This window comes from Bos grunniens, chromosome 8 (genome assembly GCF_055505025.1).
Source record: "Bos grunniens cultivar Pamir isolate PY7600 chromosome 8, Bosgru_T2T1.0, whole genome shotgun sequence".
Taxonomy (NCBI): Eukaryota; Metazoa; Chordata; class Mammalia; order Artiodactyla; family Bovidae; genus Bos; species Bos grunniens.
In genome coordinates, this window is record NC_141172.1 from 11,010,167 (window position 1) to 11,026,394 (window position 16,228).

Below are 16,228 nucleotides of genomic sequence, written 5' to 3' on the forward strand. Positions count from 1 at the left end.
TTGGGGCAAATATACATTCTAATGATTTTGTTACTGTGTTACAAACTGTGCTACACTCTCATGAAAAAGTTCTCCTGAGGTGTTAAAGGGCGTCCCTGGTGACTAGTGGTAAAGAATCCACCTGCCAATGCAGGAGACTCCAGTTGATCCCTGGGTCAGGAAGATCCCCTAGAATAGGAAATGGCAACCCACTCTCGCCTGGAGAATCCCATGGACAGAGGAGACTGTCGGGCTACGGTCAATCGGGTCACAGAGAGTTGGACAGGACTTAGGGACTAAACAACAGCAACAACAAATATTAAAAGTTGAGACCAATAGTATTTCTTTAAAAAGTTGATCTATCCTAGAGGCACCTGCACAAAGTGGATGGAGGAAGCTGGAGAGAGTGAGTAGGAAAAGGAGAAGGTGAGCACTCACAGTACCCGGTCGGAGGGTGGGCAGGCAGTTTGTATCCAGTTTGTGACTTGATGGTAGCCTCCATGGACCTTGCTGCTGCCTCTGTCTCTATTTAACAGGAGAGGAAGCATTGCAGAGGGGTGGAAAATAGCAGAGCTGCGGATGTTGCTAGAGGAGGAAATCCCCTTTGGCTAGGGGGCCCTGATAGAAGGTTACCAGAACCCAACCCGGGTGGCAGACTACTGTGAAAAGAACTGCATACAGCTACTAGACAAGAGAAAAGCTTTAGAAGAGACCAAGCCTACACAATCCTATCGCTAGCTATTCTTGCTTATCAGATAAATGCATTAGTTAACAGTGCTCCAGTTGCTAGTTACCAATGCTCCAACCCAAGCCTCTCAGCTCTAGATAATGGAGTTTTCCATCAGACTGGACATTTATAAAGAGAAAGTGGCTCAAAGAGAGATTAATATTTTGACCACAAATAAGAATACAACAAGAACTTACAAAATAATAGCTAATGTAAATATGGAGCATCCTGTAAGTTATGTTCGGAAACCTACTGACCACAGAGTTCTGGATAACGTGGGCCATGGTGTCAAGCATGGAAATAACCAGCTTGCAAGAACTGGTGCACTGTCAAGAACAAATCCTACTCCTCAGAAACCACTGCACCCTCCCATGTCAAGCTGGGGAACGTTGGGATGAAATATTCCTTACAAAACCCTGGAACCCGCTCGGTCTCCAGCAGTTCCTAATGACTACATGACAAGTCCTGCTAGCCTTGGAAGTGAACATAATCTGGCAGGACAGTTTCTTTATAAGTCAGAGACTAGGGACACACAGTGGAAGCAACAGTATTGGCATTGCCTACACCCTCACCACCCACTACTGGACCAAGTTACTGATAGTAGAGCTCCACCACTGATACCTCCACTGGATGACATTCCCATGTTTGATGACTCCGCCACCACTGAATTATGAAGTTGAGAAGGCTGCTGTAGTTTGTATAATGACCCATATGCAGTTGGAGATCCTGCTTGGGTGCCCAAGAATTATATTGAGAAAGGTAGGGTACAGGCATCATTGAATTGCTGTAAAGGGAAAGAACTCATTATAGTATTTTAGAGCTGTGGTCATGTATGGATGTGAAAGTTGGACTGTGAAGAAAGCTGAGCACCGAAGGATTGATGCTTTTGAACTGTGGTGTTGGAGAAGACTCTTGAGAGTCCCTTGGACTGCAAGGAGATCCAACCAGTCCATTCTGAAGGAGATCAGCCCTGGGATTTCTTTGGAAGGACTGATGCTAAAGCTGAAACTCCAATACTTTGGCCACCTCATGGGAAGAATTGACTCATTGGAAAAGACCCTGATGCTGGGAGGGATTGGGGGCAGGAGGAGAAGGGGACGACAGAGGATGAGATGGCTTGATAGCATCACGACTCGATGGACATGAGTTTGGGTGAACTCCAGGTGATGGACAGGGAGGCCTGCCGTGCTGCGATTCATGGGGTTGCAAAGAGTTGGACACGACTGAGCAACTGAACTGAACTGAAAGAACAGCTGGTCCAGTGTTTCTCCACCTTTTAAATAGTCTTTCAAGCCAAGATGATTTAGTTCCCATACATTCCTAACATAAGCGAGTGTTGCTTATTTTTTATTTATTTTTAAATTGGATATAGTTGATTGACAATGTTATGTTAGTTTCTGGTATATAGCAAAGTGATTCAGTTAATGTGTGTGCATGCTCAGTCACCTCTGACTCTTTGTGACCCCATGGACTGTAATCCATCAGACTCCTCTGTCCATGGAATTTCCTAGGCAAGAATACTAGAGTGGGTTGCCATTTCCTTCTCCATGAAATCTTCCTTACTCAGGTATCACACCCACATCTCCTGCATTGGCAGGCAGATTTGTTATCAATGAGCCACCTGGGAAGCCTCATGCCATACAGTAGGGCCTTGCTACTTACCTATTTTATATATAGTAGTTTGTGTCTGCTAATCCCAAAGTCCTAGTTTATTCCCACCCTACTCTCTTCCCCTTTGGTAAGCATGGGTTTGTTTTCTATGTTTGTGGGTCCCTTTCTGTTTTGTAGGTGGGTTCATTTGTATCCATTTTTAGATTCCATACATATGTGATATCACATAGTAAAAAAATGTTTGATCTATTCCAATTTCAAAAGCATAAAAAAATTGTCTATCCCAATTTCAAATGTATCTCAACAAGAAGGACAAAAAATAAGTTCCTTTGTGATATTTTTTTTAAAAAGTCCCATTTTATAGGATATTTTACTATTAATATCAGCATATATTAGGTTTATCATATACATATTAGTGTCATCAAATATGTGTATCTAGAAATTTATGGTTATGATCACAAATGCAAATTATAAAAATCATTTTTCACACATTTAAAAGAGATTTATTTATTTTTAGTTTTGGCTGCACTGCATCTTTTTTCTGTGTATGGGCTTTCACTAGTTCCGGTGAGAGGGGGTTACTCTTTGTTTAGGTCCACAAGCTTCTTACTATGGTGATTTCTCTTGTTGCAGAGCCTGGGCTCTAGGGCATGAGAGCTTACTAGTTGCAGTGGCATGGGAGATCCTTTTGGACCAGGGATCGAACCCATTTCTCCTGCATTGGCAAAGGATTCTTAATAACTTGACCCTCAGGGATGTCCCTAAAAATCATTTTTAAACAAGAGGAATTTTACTTCATTCCTATGTTGTTATAAGTGATGGATTGCGTTTACTTCCATAATTCCTTATAAAACAGAAATTTGCCCCGAGATTATGCATAAGATAGGAGAAATGCATTCTAAAAGCCCTTATATAGAAATACTAACATACATTTTACAGTATGTATTAGGTTTGTTTTCTTAGAACTGTTATGGAAATAATTCTAATGTAGGAGGATTCAGTACAAACAAGTTTTAGAAAATGTGCCTCAATGAATGAAACATACCGGTGGAGGTGTTGGTATTTATCATCATGGCAGGTGAAAGGAAAATCTGTTGCAGTCTTTCTAGATACTTCCTGTGCATCTCGCGAGGCAAGATAAGTAGTTCTGAAAACTTCACATCAGACCTATTTCCTTTTATGTGTCTATTGGCACTTTTCACTACACAAACCCAAAATATCTTGAGCAGAGTATCAGCTACATGTACGGAATTTAAATTGATCTTTGAGAAGATAAAGGTGTTTGCCTTTAGAGAAGCATATTTGAAATTTTACTTTTCTGTGAAAAGCATAGAAACAAATAATTTAACAACTTGTTGAATAATATTAAAATAATTTAAGAAATCAAAATATTGCTTTCCTTTTGGATATCATTTGTCAGCTTAGATGTCAAAGACTTAAATATATACCAATGAATTTAGTTTAAAAATGTATGGGTTAAGAAACACAGAAAGACATATTTTTTAATCACTGTATTTTTTCTAGTTTTGATTTACAGTCTTTGTGATTTTAAAATGTTTATTCATAGCAGAAATTGTTATATACTTAAAGCGACTCCTTGCTTTCAAATAGAGTAGCTTTAGAAAAAAAGGGAAATGTCACTTGCCTCATAAATGCTGAATGTGATCCTTCCAGCAGGGAGGCAAAGTGATATATGAGTGAGGATGCGATAGGTTTCATCATTCAGACTAATTCTAGCTGATTATGAAGGTAGGCTTGGGGGCACTTTGCTAAGAATGGTTTTTCTTCTGATGATGTGAGGAGTGGCAGCCTGACTCCATAGTCTATTTTTAATGAAACGAGACTATTTAATGCAACGAGACTAACATTGTACCTTGTCGTGTACAATGGACGACTCCCCATATCCCCCTTTTCCTAAACTGTGGCAACCACCATCATCTACTTGCTACTTCTAAGATTTTGAAATTTTAGATACCTTATTTAAATGAATCATACAATATTTGCCTTCTGCAACTTGCTTATTTCATTTAGCATAACATATTAGGTTCATCGTGTTTTTGTAAGTAGAGGTATTTCCTTTTTTAAGACTGAATGGTAATCCATTATATGTGTATACCACATTTTCTTTATCCATTCTTCTGTCAGTGGGTATTTGGGTTGTTTCTATATTCTTGCTTTAGTGAATAACGCCACAGTGAACATAGGACTGCAACTATCTCTTCAAGATCCTGATTTCATTTCTTTTGGATATATGCCAAGAAGTAGAATTGCTAAATCATATGGTATATATAATTCTAATTTTTGGAGAAAGCTCCATGTAGCAAATGCACCCTTTTACAGTTCCATCAGTAGTGTACACAGTTTACAAACTCAGCATATCCTTGGTAATAATAATAATTTTTTGGTGATAGCTGTCCTATAGGTGTGAGGTGATGTCTCATTTTGGTGGTATTGATTTGCAACTTCCTGATGATTAGTGATACTGAGCACCTTTTCATATACCTGGTGGTTATTTGCATGTGTTGTTTGGAGAAATATCTATTCAGGTCTTATGCCCATGTTTTAATCAGGTTGTTGTTATTTTTATTGCTAATGAGTTGTAGTAGTTTCTTATATATTTTGGATGTTAACCACTTATCAGATAAGTTGTTTACAAATATTTTCTCTCTCTCTCTAGGTTGCCTTTTCACTCTTGTTTCTTCTATTATACAAAAGTTGTTTTTTATATAGTCCCTGATGTTTATTTTTGTTTTTGTTGCCTATGCTTTTGGTTTCATATCCAAGAATTTGCTAAGACTAATACCAAGTAAGCCTTTTCCTTATTTTTTTCTATGATTTTTAGAGTTTCATGTCTTACACTTGGGTGCTTAATATATTTCAAGTTGCTTTTGTATATGGTATAAGATTGGTGTCCAATTTATTCTTTTACATGTAGATATCCAGTTTTTCCAGTGCTATTTATTGAAGAAACTATCCTTTCCCCTTTGGGGTATTCTTGGTACTCTTGTTAACAACTGTGCCTGTGCAGTGGGAAACCAGAGGACAATGATGGGGGCCTTAGTGGTCCTGGTGTGCAAACTGGTCATCTGATTTGGGTGTTGGAAAAAAGACCAACTGAACCATGTAACAGCTGCTTCCCTCTGAAGTTTCCCTCAGGACAGAGGGAGCTCTGGCACACTAAACTCTGTAGTTTTATCCAATGAAGCAAATGATTAGAAGTCTTGGTGCCAGAGTTATCTCAACTTATTATTAAAGTTTAAATGAGTTACAAGCTTAATCCTCTGATAAAATATCTCTTGTAGGGGGGAAATGAAAGAAGGAGATTAAATAGCCAAAAAAAGTTCAACAAATAAAACAAGAAAAAAATCAATCAAATAATTAATTAAAAGGTGGGGTGAGAAAACACAAGTAAAATTTGTATCTATCAAAAAAGAAAGTAAACAAATTTAAAACACATGCAGAAATACAAATACAAGATGATTGCAAATTGTAGGAATGTTACCTGAAAAGATTGGTTAGATTACCTTTGCATGAGTGCATGCTAAGTCTCTTCAGTTGTCCGACACTTTGCAACCTTATGGACCATAGCTCGTCGGGCTCCTCTGTCCATGGAATTTCCAGGCCAGAATACTGGGTTGAGTTGCCATGCTCTTTTCCAGAGGATCGTCCCAACAGAGGGATCAAGCCTGTGTCTTTTAAGTCTCCTGCATTGGCATGCAGGTGTTTTACTACTAGTATCACCTGGGAAGCCCAAAGATTACCTTTAGTTAACAAATTGAGCCATTTGGGGATCTAAAACTTTTTATTGGTTTAACAGTATTTTCAACCATTTAATTGAATGTCTTAACCCTTCCCACAGTTCTGAACCTGCTGCCTCCTCTCATGGAAATGTGAAAATTACTTATATGATTGCCTCGAGCACATATTTTATTATGTTTTTAAGATAACTTCCTGGTACTACATCACACATTCTTAGGATTAAGTTTCCTTTAATAAGTCTTGTACTTTCTAAAAGAAAATTACCCAAAAGTGATAGGATTCAACCATATCAACAGACTTTTGAACAAATAAACTTGTAACAAAATAGAGTCACAGACACAGAAAACAAACTTATGGTTACCAAAGGGGAAAGGGGATGGAGGGATAAATCAGGAGTTCGGGATTAACATAAACACACTACTATATATAAAATAGAAAACCAACAAGGACCTACTGGAGAGGACAGGGAACTGTACTTAGTATTTTGTAATAAGCTATAGGGAAAAAAAATATGAAAAGAAAATATATGTATAACTGCCTCATTTTGATATATACTTGAAACTAGCAAAACACCATACATCAACTATGTGTGTGTGCCCAGTGGTTACCAACTCTTTGTGACCCCGTGGACTGTAGCCTGCCACGCTCTCTGTCCATGGGATTATCCCAGCAAGAATATACTTCAATTTAAAAAAAAAAACCAGACTTTTGATAAACATGTTTAATTATTTTTTTTTGCAGAAGTTGCATTTTGTTTCTTCTTTTGAACTTACCAACACTGCATTATGTATAACCCATAGGCCTGTAACATTTACAAGCATCACTTGGTTTTCAAGTGTCCCAGAAATTCTACTGAACATATGGTAGGTGCACACATTTTCCCAGGGCAGAACCAGTATACAACACCCAAGTCAGAATGTGGAGCATGGCTAGGGCTAGAAGTCCCCGAGGTGATGATGTACCTCCCCTTTGCAGAGCAGTTTGATATCGATCATAGAGAAAGAGCAACCGAAAGATACTATTGACAGGGAAATTTTAGCTTTGATGTACTTCATTGTAATTGTCCCTTAACATTTAATGAAAGGAAGAGGTGGTAGAGTGTTAGAAAACCAAGTAGAACAAGTGTGAACAAGTGAAGCGCACAGAAGCATGGACTTTTCCTGTGTGTGTGCGCGCAGTTGTGTCTGACTCTTTGTGACTCCCATGGACAGGCTGCAACCCAGCAGCTTCCTCTGTCAGTGGGATTTTCCAGGCAAGAATACTGGAGTGGATGCATTTATTCCTCTCGGGGATCTTCCTGACCCAGGGATCGAATCTGCATCTCCTATGTCTCCTGGATTGCAGGCATATTCTTTGCTACCAGGGAAGCCCCCAGTCAAACATATATACATTCAAAAGTAGGGAAACAAACAAACAAACAAAAAACACCTTGAAAGTCCAGTAATCTCCATAGCAATTTTTCCTTTAGTTTTTTTCATTCAGTGAAATTTGAAAGAGCAAATAGAATGAATTCTCATTATTAAATTATTGACTAGTTCACAGGAGATATAATAAATTAGGACAAAACAAAATATTTCTCACCAAAAGTGTTCATAGGAATTTCTAGAAATCTGTGCATGTTTAATATAGATACTAGTGAAAAAGGCGGAGAAGGCAATGGCACTCCACTCCAGTACTCTTGCCTGGAAAATCCCATGGACGGAGGAGCCTGGTAGGCTGCAGTCCATGGGGTCGCTAAGAGTCGGGCACGACTGAGCGATTTCACTTTCACTTTTCACTTTCGTGCATTGGAGAAGGAAATGGCAACCCACTCCAGTGTTCTTGCCTGGAGAATCCCAGGGACGGGGGAGCCTGGCGGGCTGCCGTCTATGGGGTCGCACAGAATCGGACACGACTGAAGCGACTTAACGGCAGCAGCAGCAGCAGTGAAAAAGGAGGGTCCTATTGTCTTTGGTAAACACTCTGCCTTTTCTTTAAGGGTAGCTTTTTAAGTAAATATTTAGTAGATTTCCTAGTTTTACTGCAATCTCAATACTATAAACTTTAAAGCACAGTTGAAGATAATCTGAACACCTCATAAAAAAATTTACATTTTCCAAAAGGGGAAAAAAAGAGTAGTGAGAGGAGTAGCATTGTTTTATATATTTGCAAATTTCTTAATAGAATTGATCTTTTTCAAAAAACTAGTCTGGTGGTTACCAAGGGCAAAAGGCTGGGGGAGATGTTTATCAAGGAGTAAAAACTTCCAGTTATAAGATGAATAAGTTCTGGAGATCAAATATACAGCATAGTGATCATAGTTAATAATTCTAAATTCCATATTGAAAGTTGCTAAGGGAGTGAATCTTAAATGTTCTCACCACAAAAAGAAATGGTAATTATGTGACAGGATGCAGATGTTAGCTAATGTTATGGTGATTATCATTTTGCAATATGTAAATGTATCCAATCAACATGTCATACACCTTAAATTTACCCAATGTCTTATGTCCACTGCATCTCAGTAAAGCTGGAAAGATATTTAAAAAAAAAAAAAGGAAAAAATTGAGGAAAGGCAAGAAATGAGGAAAGCTTGATATAAAGGCCAGAAGGGGGACAGAAAACTCTCTGACTTCAGTGGTATTTACACTCTACTTGAGGGGCTTTGTTAAAATCTTTAAAGTGATATTCCAATTGATGCCTTTGCCCTCTCATCACCTTCTGATCTCCAAATAATTAAAATAGTTTAAGAATATAAGGACAATGATCACAGATCAAAATAATAGAATATCCCTTTGTTTAATTTAATTTTTTCATTTTTTGGTTTACCTTCTAATACAATAAAGCCATTCACCTCCTTTACTCATTTTGCGTATTTCAACAAAACTCAACATGATGACTATATTTTACCCTTGTGTGTATATATATATATATATATATGTCCTGCTATTTTGTTCTCTTTGAAAAACAGTAGACAAAATATAGTGATACTATCAACATGAAATAACTAAGACTCTTTTAAAGTGCTTATTTAAATTCATTTCTGAATTCAAACTAAAAGTTAAAATTTTCTTATCAATAGTGTCTTTATTTGGAAATAATATTTTCAAATAATTATTTGGAAAAATACACTGGAAATAAACTTTACTCACTTGAAACTTATTAGAAGAATGGAATATTACTGAAGTCTTCTTTTAAATGTGTTGTTATAATCCAAGGGAAGGCTATATTCAAAGATAAATTCCTCTTGTCTGTTTCATCCTTCATCATGATCAGAGTAAGCAAGACTTTCTTTGTGATTCCTGAAGAGAGACAGGCTTCAATATATTTGTATAAAAATCAGAACATTTAAATAGGATGTTGTCCCACAATCCGTTATAAAGTCCTTTTAAAGTTATTATTTCTTATGTTATAGTGACTCATCATCTTTAGAGTATGCAACAAATTCAACTTTGCAATTAATTTTAAGGCTATTTTTGTCTGAGGATGATGGCTAAATTTTGCAAACACATATCTAAATAATATGCAGTATGGAAGTATGTAGGATAAAAGCAATGTAGAAAGTTATTTAAAAACTGATTCAGATTCATATCGATTTAGAGACTTAAGCCAATTAAAGGAAAACAGGTAGCTGTGACAGGAAAGAGCTATATGTCAACATCTATTTCTTTTTAGATTTGTTTGAGAACTGGCTAACTGTTTGTGAAATGTCTAATACCAATCCTTTATCAGAGCAAATTTATTTAAATTAAAAATATTGATTAAATGTATTACCTGTAGCATTTATGGAAGTGAACTTTTAACATAAAGAGTAACTGATTTAACTGCTTTCTGCCTGCTCTCTGTGAAAATGTGACGATAGTAACTTAGAGGATAACCCTAATGGAAATGACCATAGTAGAAATGTGCTGAAAATCGCAATTTCACCCTTAAAATTAGGTGAAATAAAGAATTTTCACCTTAAAAGTGACACATTAAGTAACTAGAAAGAACTTTTTATGGCTCCTTGAACTTCAAATTTCAGTGGCTATTTTGAACCCCAATGCCTTAGCAATAATTCACATTTCTTTCTCTTTTAATCTTTAAAGTTGTATCACCAGTAGATCAATGATTAGAATTAGAACCACGGATTATTTTGTAACAGTATTCTCTGAGAAACCATTAAAAAGTGGGCAACATTTTATTCTGCCATACTGACACATAAAATTACAGATATTGGATAAACTGTGTTATTTATTAGTTAGAGATTCACAGTGTATAAGAATAGATAAGATTCTAACAGCTAAGACTGAAAGCTTTGTTTCTCACAGGTTAACTGCATATCTTGTTTTGTTTTTGATCAACATTACTGGTTTGAATACATATGTTTTGCATATTTACTACTTGAGTATGTACAGAATTTCCACCATGAGTCTCACATGATTTCGCACTGGGTATTATAATGCTGAAAAACTAAATAGTCACTACTTTCATGGAGCTTCATTTCTGAAAGAAGTTGATGATAGTCATACAGATATAAATAATACATACACAGGCTTCCTAGGTGACTTAGTGATAAAGAATCTGCCTGCCAATGCAGGAGATGTGGATTCTATTCCTGTTGAGAAGATCTCCTGAAGGAGGAAATGGCAACCCACTCCAGCATTCTTGCTTGGAAAATCCCATGGATAGAGAAAGCAGCCTTGCAAGCTAACAGTCCATGGGGCCACAAATAGTTGGATATAACTTAGCAACGAAACAACAGCAACAGTACATATACACACATATACATATGTGTATATACATATCAGAAAGTACTGATGAATGCTGTGGATAAAACAAATAGAAAAAAGGGGTATCATTTTTGATAAGGTTGTCAAGACATGATGGTCATTATTTACATGACAGAAATCCTTTAGGTTAATTGGTAAGCCAAATTCCTCCTGGTTGAGAATATGCTCAACACTGAATCTCCCTGAGGTTGAGCATATATAAACTAGATATTAGATTAAACATTTACATACATAAATATCTGTTGCAATTGAAGGAGAATTATGAGTATCTTTTTTCTTTCTTTCTTCTTCTTCTTCTTCTTTTTTTTTTTTTGCTCCTAAGGCAAGAAGTAAGCAGAATGGGAAAAATAGCTCTGTCACAACTAAACTAGCTTGTAGGGCATGGCTCTGAAATGTCAGGTTTTTTTTATTTTTCAATATTAGTCCTCGAGATAGAGTTAGCCCATTCAATCATAGATGGTGCTGGAGAACTGCAGCCCTTCCCTATAGCCTCCTTTCCTGTACCAATAAAATGTAATTGGTATTTTAACAAGTTTCAATGTTTATTATGTTCAAATGCCAAAATATATTCTAGTCCAACTGTTACATATAATTTCACTGAGTGGAGAAAAATCATGTTTCCTTGGATCACTACTCTAGTTCACTGTGATATCTGCTTACTTTGGGATAACTGGTATGCTTGCAATCACTTTAAAGTCACAAACAATGTCAATTCTGTAAACAGAATGCTCAGATAAAAAAAGTTAAAAATACAAACTCTGAACTTGGTTTAATATCAAATATTTTCCCTTTGCTGCTTGAGCATACTTTCAGAGCAAGCTTGAAGGAATAATATATTTAGCTCTCTCCTTACTCTCATTTTCTTTCTTTTTTTTTTTTTTTAATTTCTTTACTGGTTACTCTAAGAAAGAGAGAAAATGTTCTGCAAATTTTCTAACATCCATTATTAGTTCAGTTTGTTACACATACCGACAGCAGCATTTTCTGTCACAGGGTTCTACTGAAGTAATTTGGCTTAGAGCTGGCATGGAGCATGACCTTGGTCTTCTTGGGGTATTCTGCCAAATCTGGAAGTTTTAGACTGGTAATAATCTTAGAATCTTAAAATCTAAGAGCATATTTGTTCCAAATGAGAAGCCGTTTATTTGCTCCAATTTCATAGTTCAATCACTGGACAGGAACTTAAACATTTAAGTCCAATGGAGACTCACTCTTCTTTGAATAACACTAGATAAAGAAATCAGTGCAAATCACTTTTTTTTTTCAAAATCTTTGATCACAAGTCAGTGAACAAAGGCTTATGGACTTCCCTGTTGGTTCAGTGGTAAATAATCCACCTGCCAGTGCAGGATACACAGGTTCAACCCCTGGGTTGCAAAGATTCCCTGGAGAAGGAAATGGCAACCCACTCCAATATTCTTGCCTGGGAAATCCCATGGACAGAGGAGTCTGGCCGGCTACAATCCATGGAGTTGCAAAAGAGTTGGGCATAACTTAGTGACTAAACAACAATTAAAGGCTTCACTTTTGCTACCTTGGGCTTCACATGGTGGCTCAGATGGTAAAGAATCTGCCTGGAGTGAGGGAGACCCAATTTGGATTCCTGGGTCAGGAAGATCCCCTGGAGAAGGGAATGGCTACTCACTCTAGTATTCTTGCCTGGAACCTTACCAATCATATACTGTTTTTCAAAAACATAGCACATAGGTAAGAGATCCCTGCATTACAAATAATTAGCCATAAGAAATCAGTTCTTACCTAGGTTCATTTCATAGTGTTTTCTGATTAACATAAATAGAGGAAAACAGGCAGTTAACTATTGTTCAGTGGCTTCTGAATCTCTTGTCAACCAGATCCAGCAATTGATAGAACACCTAGACTATGTCTCCAAGTTTAACACAAGCTTGTGTGCTTAGTCAGTCATGTCTGACTCTTTGTTACCCCATGGACTGTGCCGTCCAGGCTCCTCTGTCCATGGGGACACAAGCTTAGCACACATTATATCCTCAACAAATCTAAGTTATTCTAAATCCATTGCATATTGTATACTTATTCTGTGCAAAATCTAGTAAGGAATAAAAAGAAAGTCCCAATTGTTTCTGCAGATGGTTTAAATTTTAGTAGCTGGGATGAGAAAAAAAAAGACAAGTATTATGCAAGATGGAAAGAAATAAATATCACAAGACAGATATAGATACCATGCCACGGACATTCAAAAATGGAAGAAAATACAGAAATGCATAAGTGGGAAAATAAAAACCAGAAGTTTAAATACAAGTATAAGGCAGAAATATGACCTGAAGAAATGTTGAGCTAAATAAGAAATAAATTCTAGCTAAAATGAAGAAATATGCTGGTTTACATATAGTGAGACTCAGAAATGAAGGAATGATTAGATGGCTAATTAATTCAATAAACATATGTTCAGCTGCTGGGTTTAAGATAAATAAGATTAACAGTGCCAGCAGCTTCTAATCACTCATACTTTAGAGGAAGAAATAAATAAGTAAACACCCACTTTTAATAAATTTGATACATTAAAAAAAAAGAATACTATAAATATTGGTGCAGCTAACTCAGATATCGTGGATCAGGGAATGTTTTTCTGGCCAAAAATAAGTAGATTCTATATATGCTGTGCTGCACTTAGTAGCTCAGTCACGTCTGACTCTTTATGACTCCATGGATAGACTGCAGCCCACCAGGCTCCTCTGTCCATGAGGATTTTCCAGGCAAGAATACTGGAGTGGGTTGCCATGCCCTCCTTCAGAGGATCTTCCCAACCCAGGGATCGAGCTCAGGTCTCTCACATTGCTGGTGGATTCTTTTCCATCTGAACCACCAGAGAAGCCCAAGAACACTGGAGCAGGTAGCCTGTCCCTTCTCTGGGGGAACTTCCCAACCCAGGAATTGAACCAGGGTCTCCTGCATTGCTATTCCTTGTTGAGGAAGGTCCGCTGGAGAAGGGATAGGCTACCCACTCCAGTATTCTTGGGCTTCCCTTGTGGCTCCACTGGTAAGGAATCTGCCTGCAATATGAGAGACTTTGGTTTAATCCCTGGTTTGGCAAGATCTCCTGGAGAAGAGAATGACTACCCACTCCAGTATTCTGGCCTAGAGAATTCCATGGGTCCTTGTGGTCACAAAGAGTTGGACATGACTGAGCGACTTTCACTTTCACTCCTGAATTGCAGGCAGATTCTTTACCAGCTGAACTACCAGGGAAGATTCCACATTGGCCTATGAAAATGAATAGGAATCATCCAGTTGAAGTAAGAGTTGTGTGTGTACTTCTATACAAGCATATCTATTTATCTGTAAAGTCACTGTGGTGCTGTGTCCTAAATATTTCTGTATTTTCTGATTTCTTCACTTGACATTTGTAACAATATTGTGACTTTCATCTCTCTGCTACATATGTGTCTAGCATTATCATGTCTATTGTCTCTTGTTTGGGATTTTTTTTTTCCCCTAAGACTTAAAAAGCAGTTCAGATTTCCTTACAGTGAAAGATAATGATAACAGTGCAGTTTTACACTACTCAGTCCTCCAAATTATCTAGGAAAAACAAACAAGGACAGCAAAATAAATAAATTTTACATCTGTAGCATCATTAATACAAAAAATTGATAAGGAATCTCCATGAACCACAAAACAAATGGATAGGGTAAAACCATGTAGAACTTGATCTCGCCAAGGAACAGCCCAAGTTTGCTAGCAGGCCAGAGGTGGCAGAGTGAAGAGAAAGAAGAGCTTTACCAAGCACGGGAGCACAGAGTTGCCAATGGTTATGCACTTGTGAGTTGAGAGGACCCCTTATCAGTAACTCTGGTACTAACCAGTGAAATAGGGAGAGGCCTTCATAAATGTCAGGATTTTTTAACAGCTTTTCTTCAAGTATAATTTACGTCGATAAAAATTTACTTGATTTCAGTATACAGTTTAATTTTTGGTAAGTATATGGAGTTGTATAACTATCACTACAATCCAATTTTGGAATATTTTAAGCACTCCAAAAAGATATCTCATATCTTTCCTACTCACCCCACATTCCTAACCCTGCTGCTGCTGCTGCTGCTAAGTCGCTTCAGTCGTGTCCGACTCTATGCGACCCCATAGAGGGCAGCCCACCAGGCTCCCCCATCCCTGGGACTCTCCAGGCAAGAACACTGGAGTGGGTTGACATTTCCTTCTCCAGTGCATGAAAGTGAAAAGTGAAAGTGAAGTCGCTCAGTCGGCTCCGACTCTCAGTGACCCCATCGACTGCAGCCTTCCAGGCTCCTCTATCCATGGGATTTTCCAGTCAAGAGTACTGGAGTGGGGTGCCATTGCCTTCTCCATTCCTAACCCTAGTCCTAGCCAATCACCAACCTACTTTCTATCCTTTTAATGGCAAATTCATATACACTGAGTCATAAAATATGTGGAAGGGTTGCTTGTGGCTGAATTAGTTTTCACTGTATAATGTTATTGAAAATCATCCATATGGCAGGTATTGGCATTTTCCTCCTTTTTATTGCTGAATAGTAATCCACTGTATGAATATACCACATTGTACTATTTACTTACTGGTGGATAGACATTTCATTGTTTTTAGTTTGGGGGCATTATGGCACCCCACTCCAGTACTCTTGCCTGGAAAATCCCATGGATGGAGGAGCCTGGTAGGCTGCAGCCCATGGGGTCGCTAGGAGTTGGACTCGACTGAGCAACTTCACTTTCACTTTCATGCACTGGAGAAGGAAATGGCAAACCACTCCAGTGTTCTTGCCTGGAGAATCCCAGGGACGGGGGGAGCCTGGTGGGCTGCCCTCTATGGGGTCGCACAGAGTCGGACACAACTGAGGCAACTTAGCAGCAGTAGCAGCAGCAAACAACATAGAATTTTTTGTGCAGGCATGTGTTTTCATTTCTTCTGGTTAGATTCCCAGGAGTGATGTTGCTGGGTCATGTGGTAAATTTACACTTATGTGTTTAAGAAAATGCCAAACTGTTTTAAAAAGGTACTGTACCATTTTACTTTCTCACCTGCGGTGTATGAAGATATCAGTTCTTCCACATCCCTGCCAATAGATACTACTGTCTGTCTTTTTGAATCATTGTAAAGTATATGTAAAGTGGTAAGTCACTGTTCTTTAAACTGCATTCTCCTTAATATGATGCTGAACATCTTTCCTTCTGTTGTTTGTCTAAATTCATAGTTCTTTGATGGAATGTCTATTTGAAACTTTTGTTCATTTTTAGAGTGGATCATTTGTCTTCCAGTTATTCACTTACCAGTTTAGTTTATAAATTTTAGATACAAGACCTTTACTAGATAAAGGCTTAATAAATATTTTCTCTCAGATTGCATCTTGTCTTTCTGTATTTAAAAAGATGCTTTGTAAGTACCTTTGATTTC

At 37.7% G+C, this 16,228-nt stretch overlaps 1 pseudogene; it reads left to right on the forward strand.

The window, feature by feature from the left end:
* Positions 1-549: 549 nt before the first annotated feature.
* Positions 550-7,101, forward strand: LOC147366669 (abl interactor 1 pseudogene; annotated as a pseudogene).
* The last annotated feature ends 9,127 nt before the right edge of the window (positions 7,102-16,228 follow it).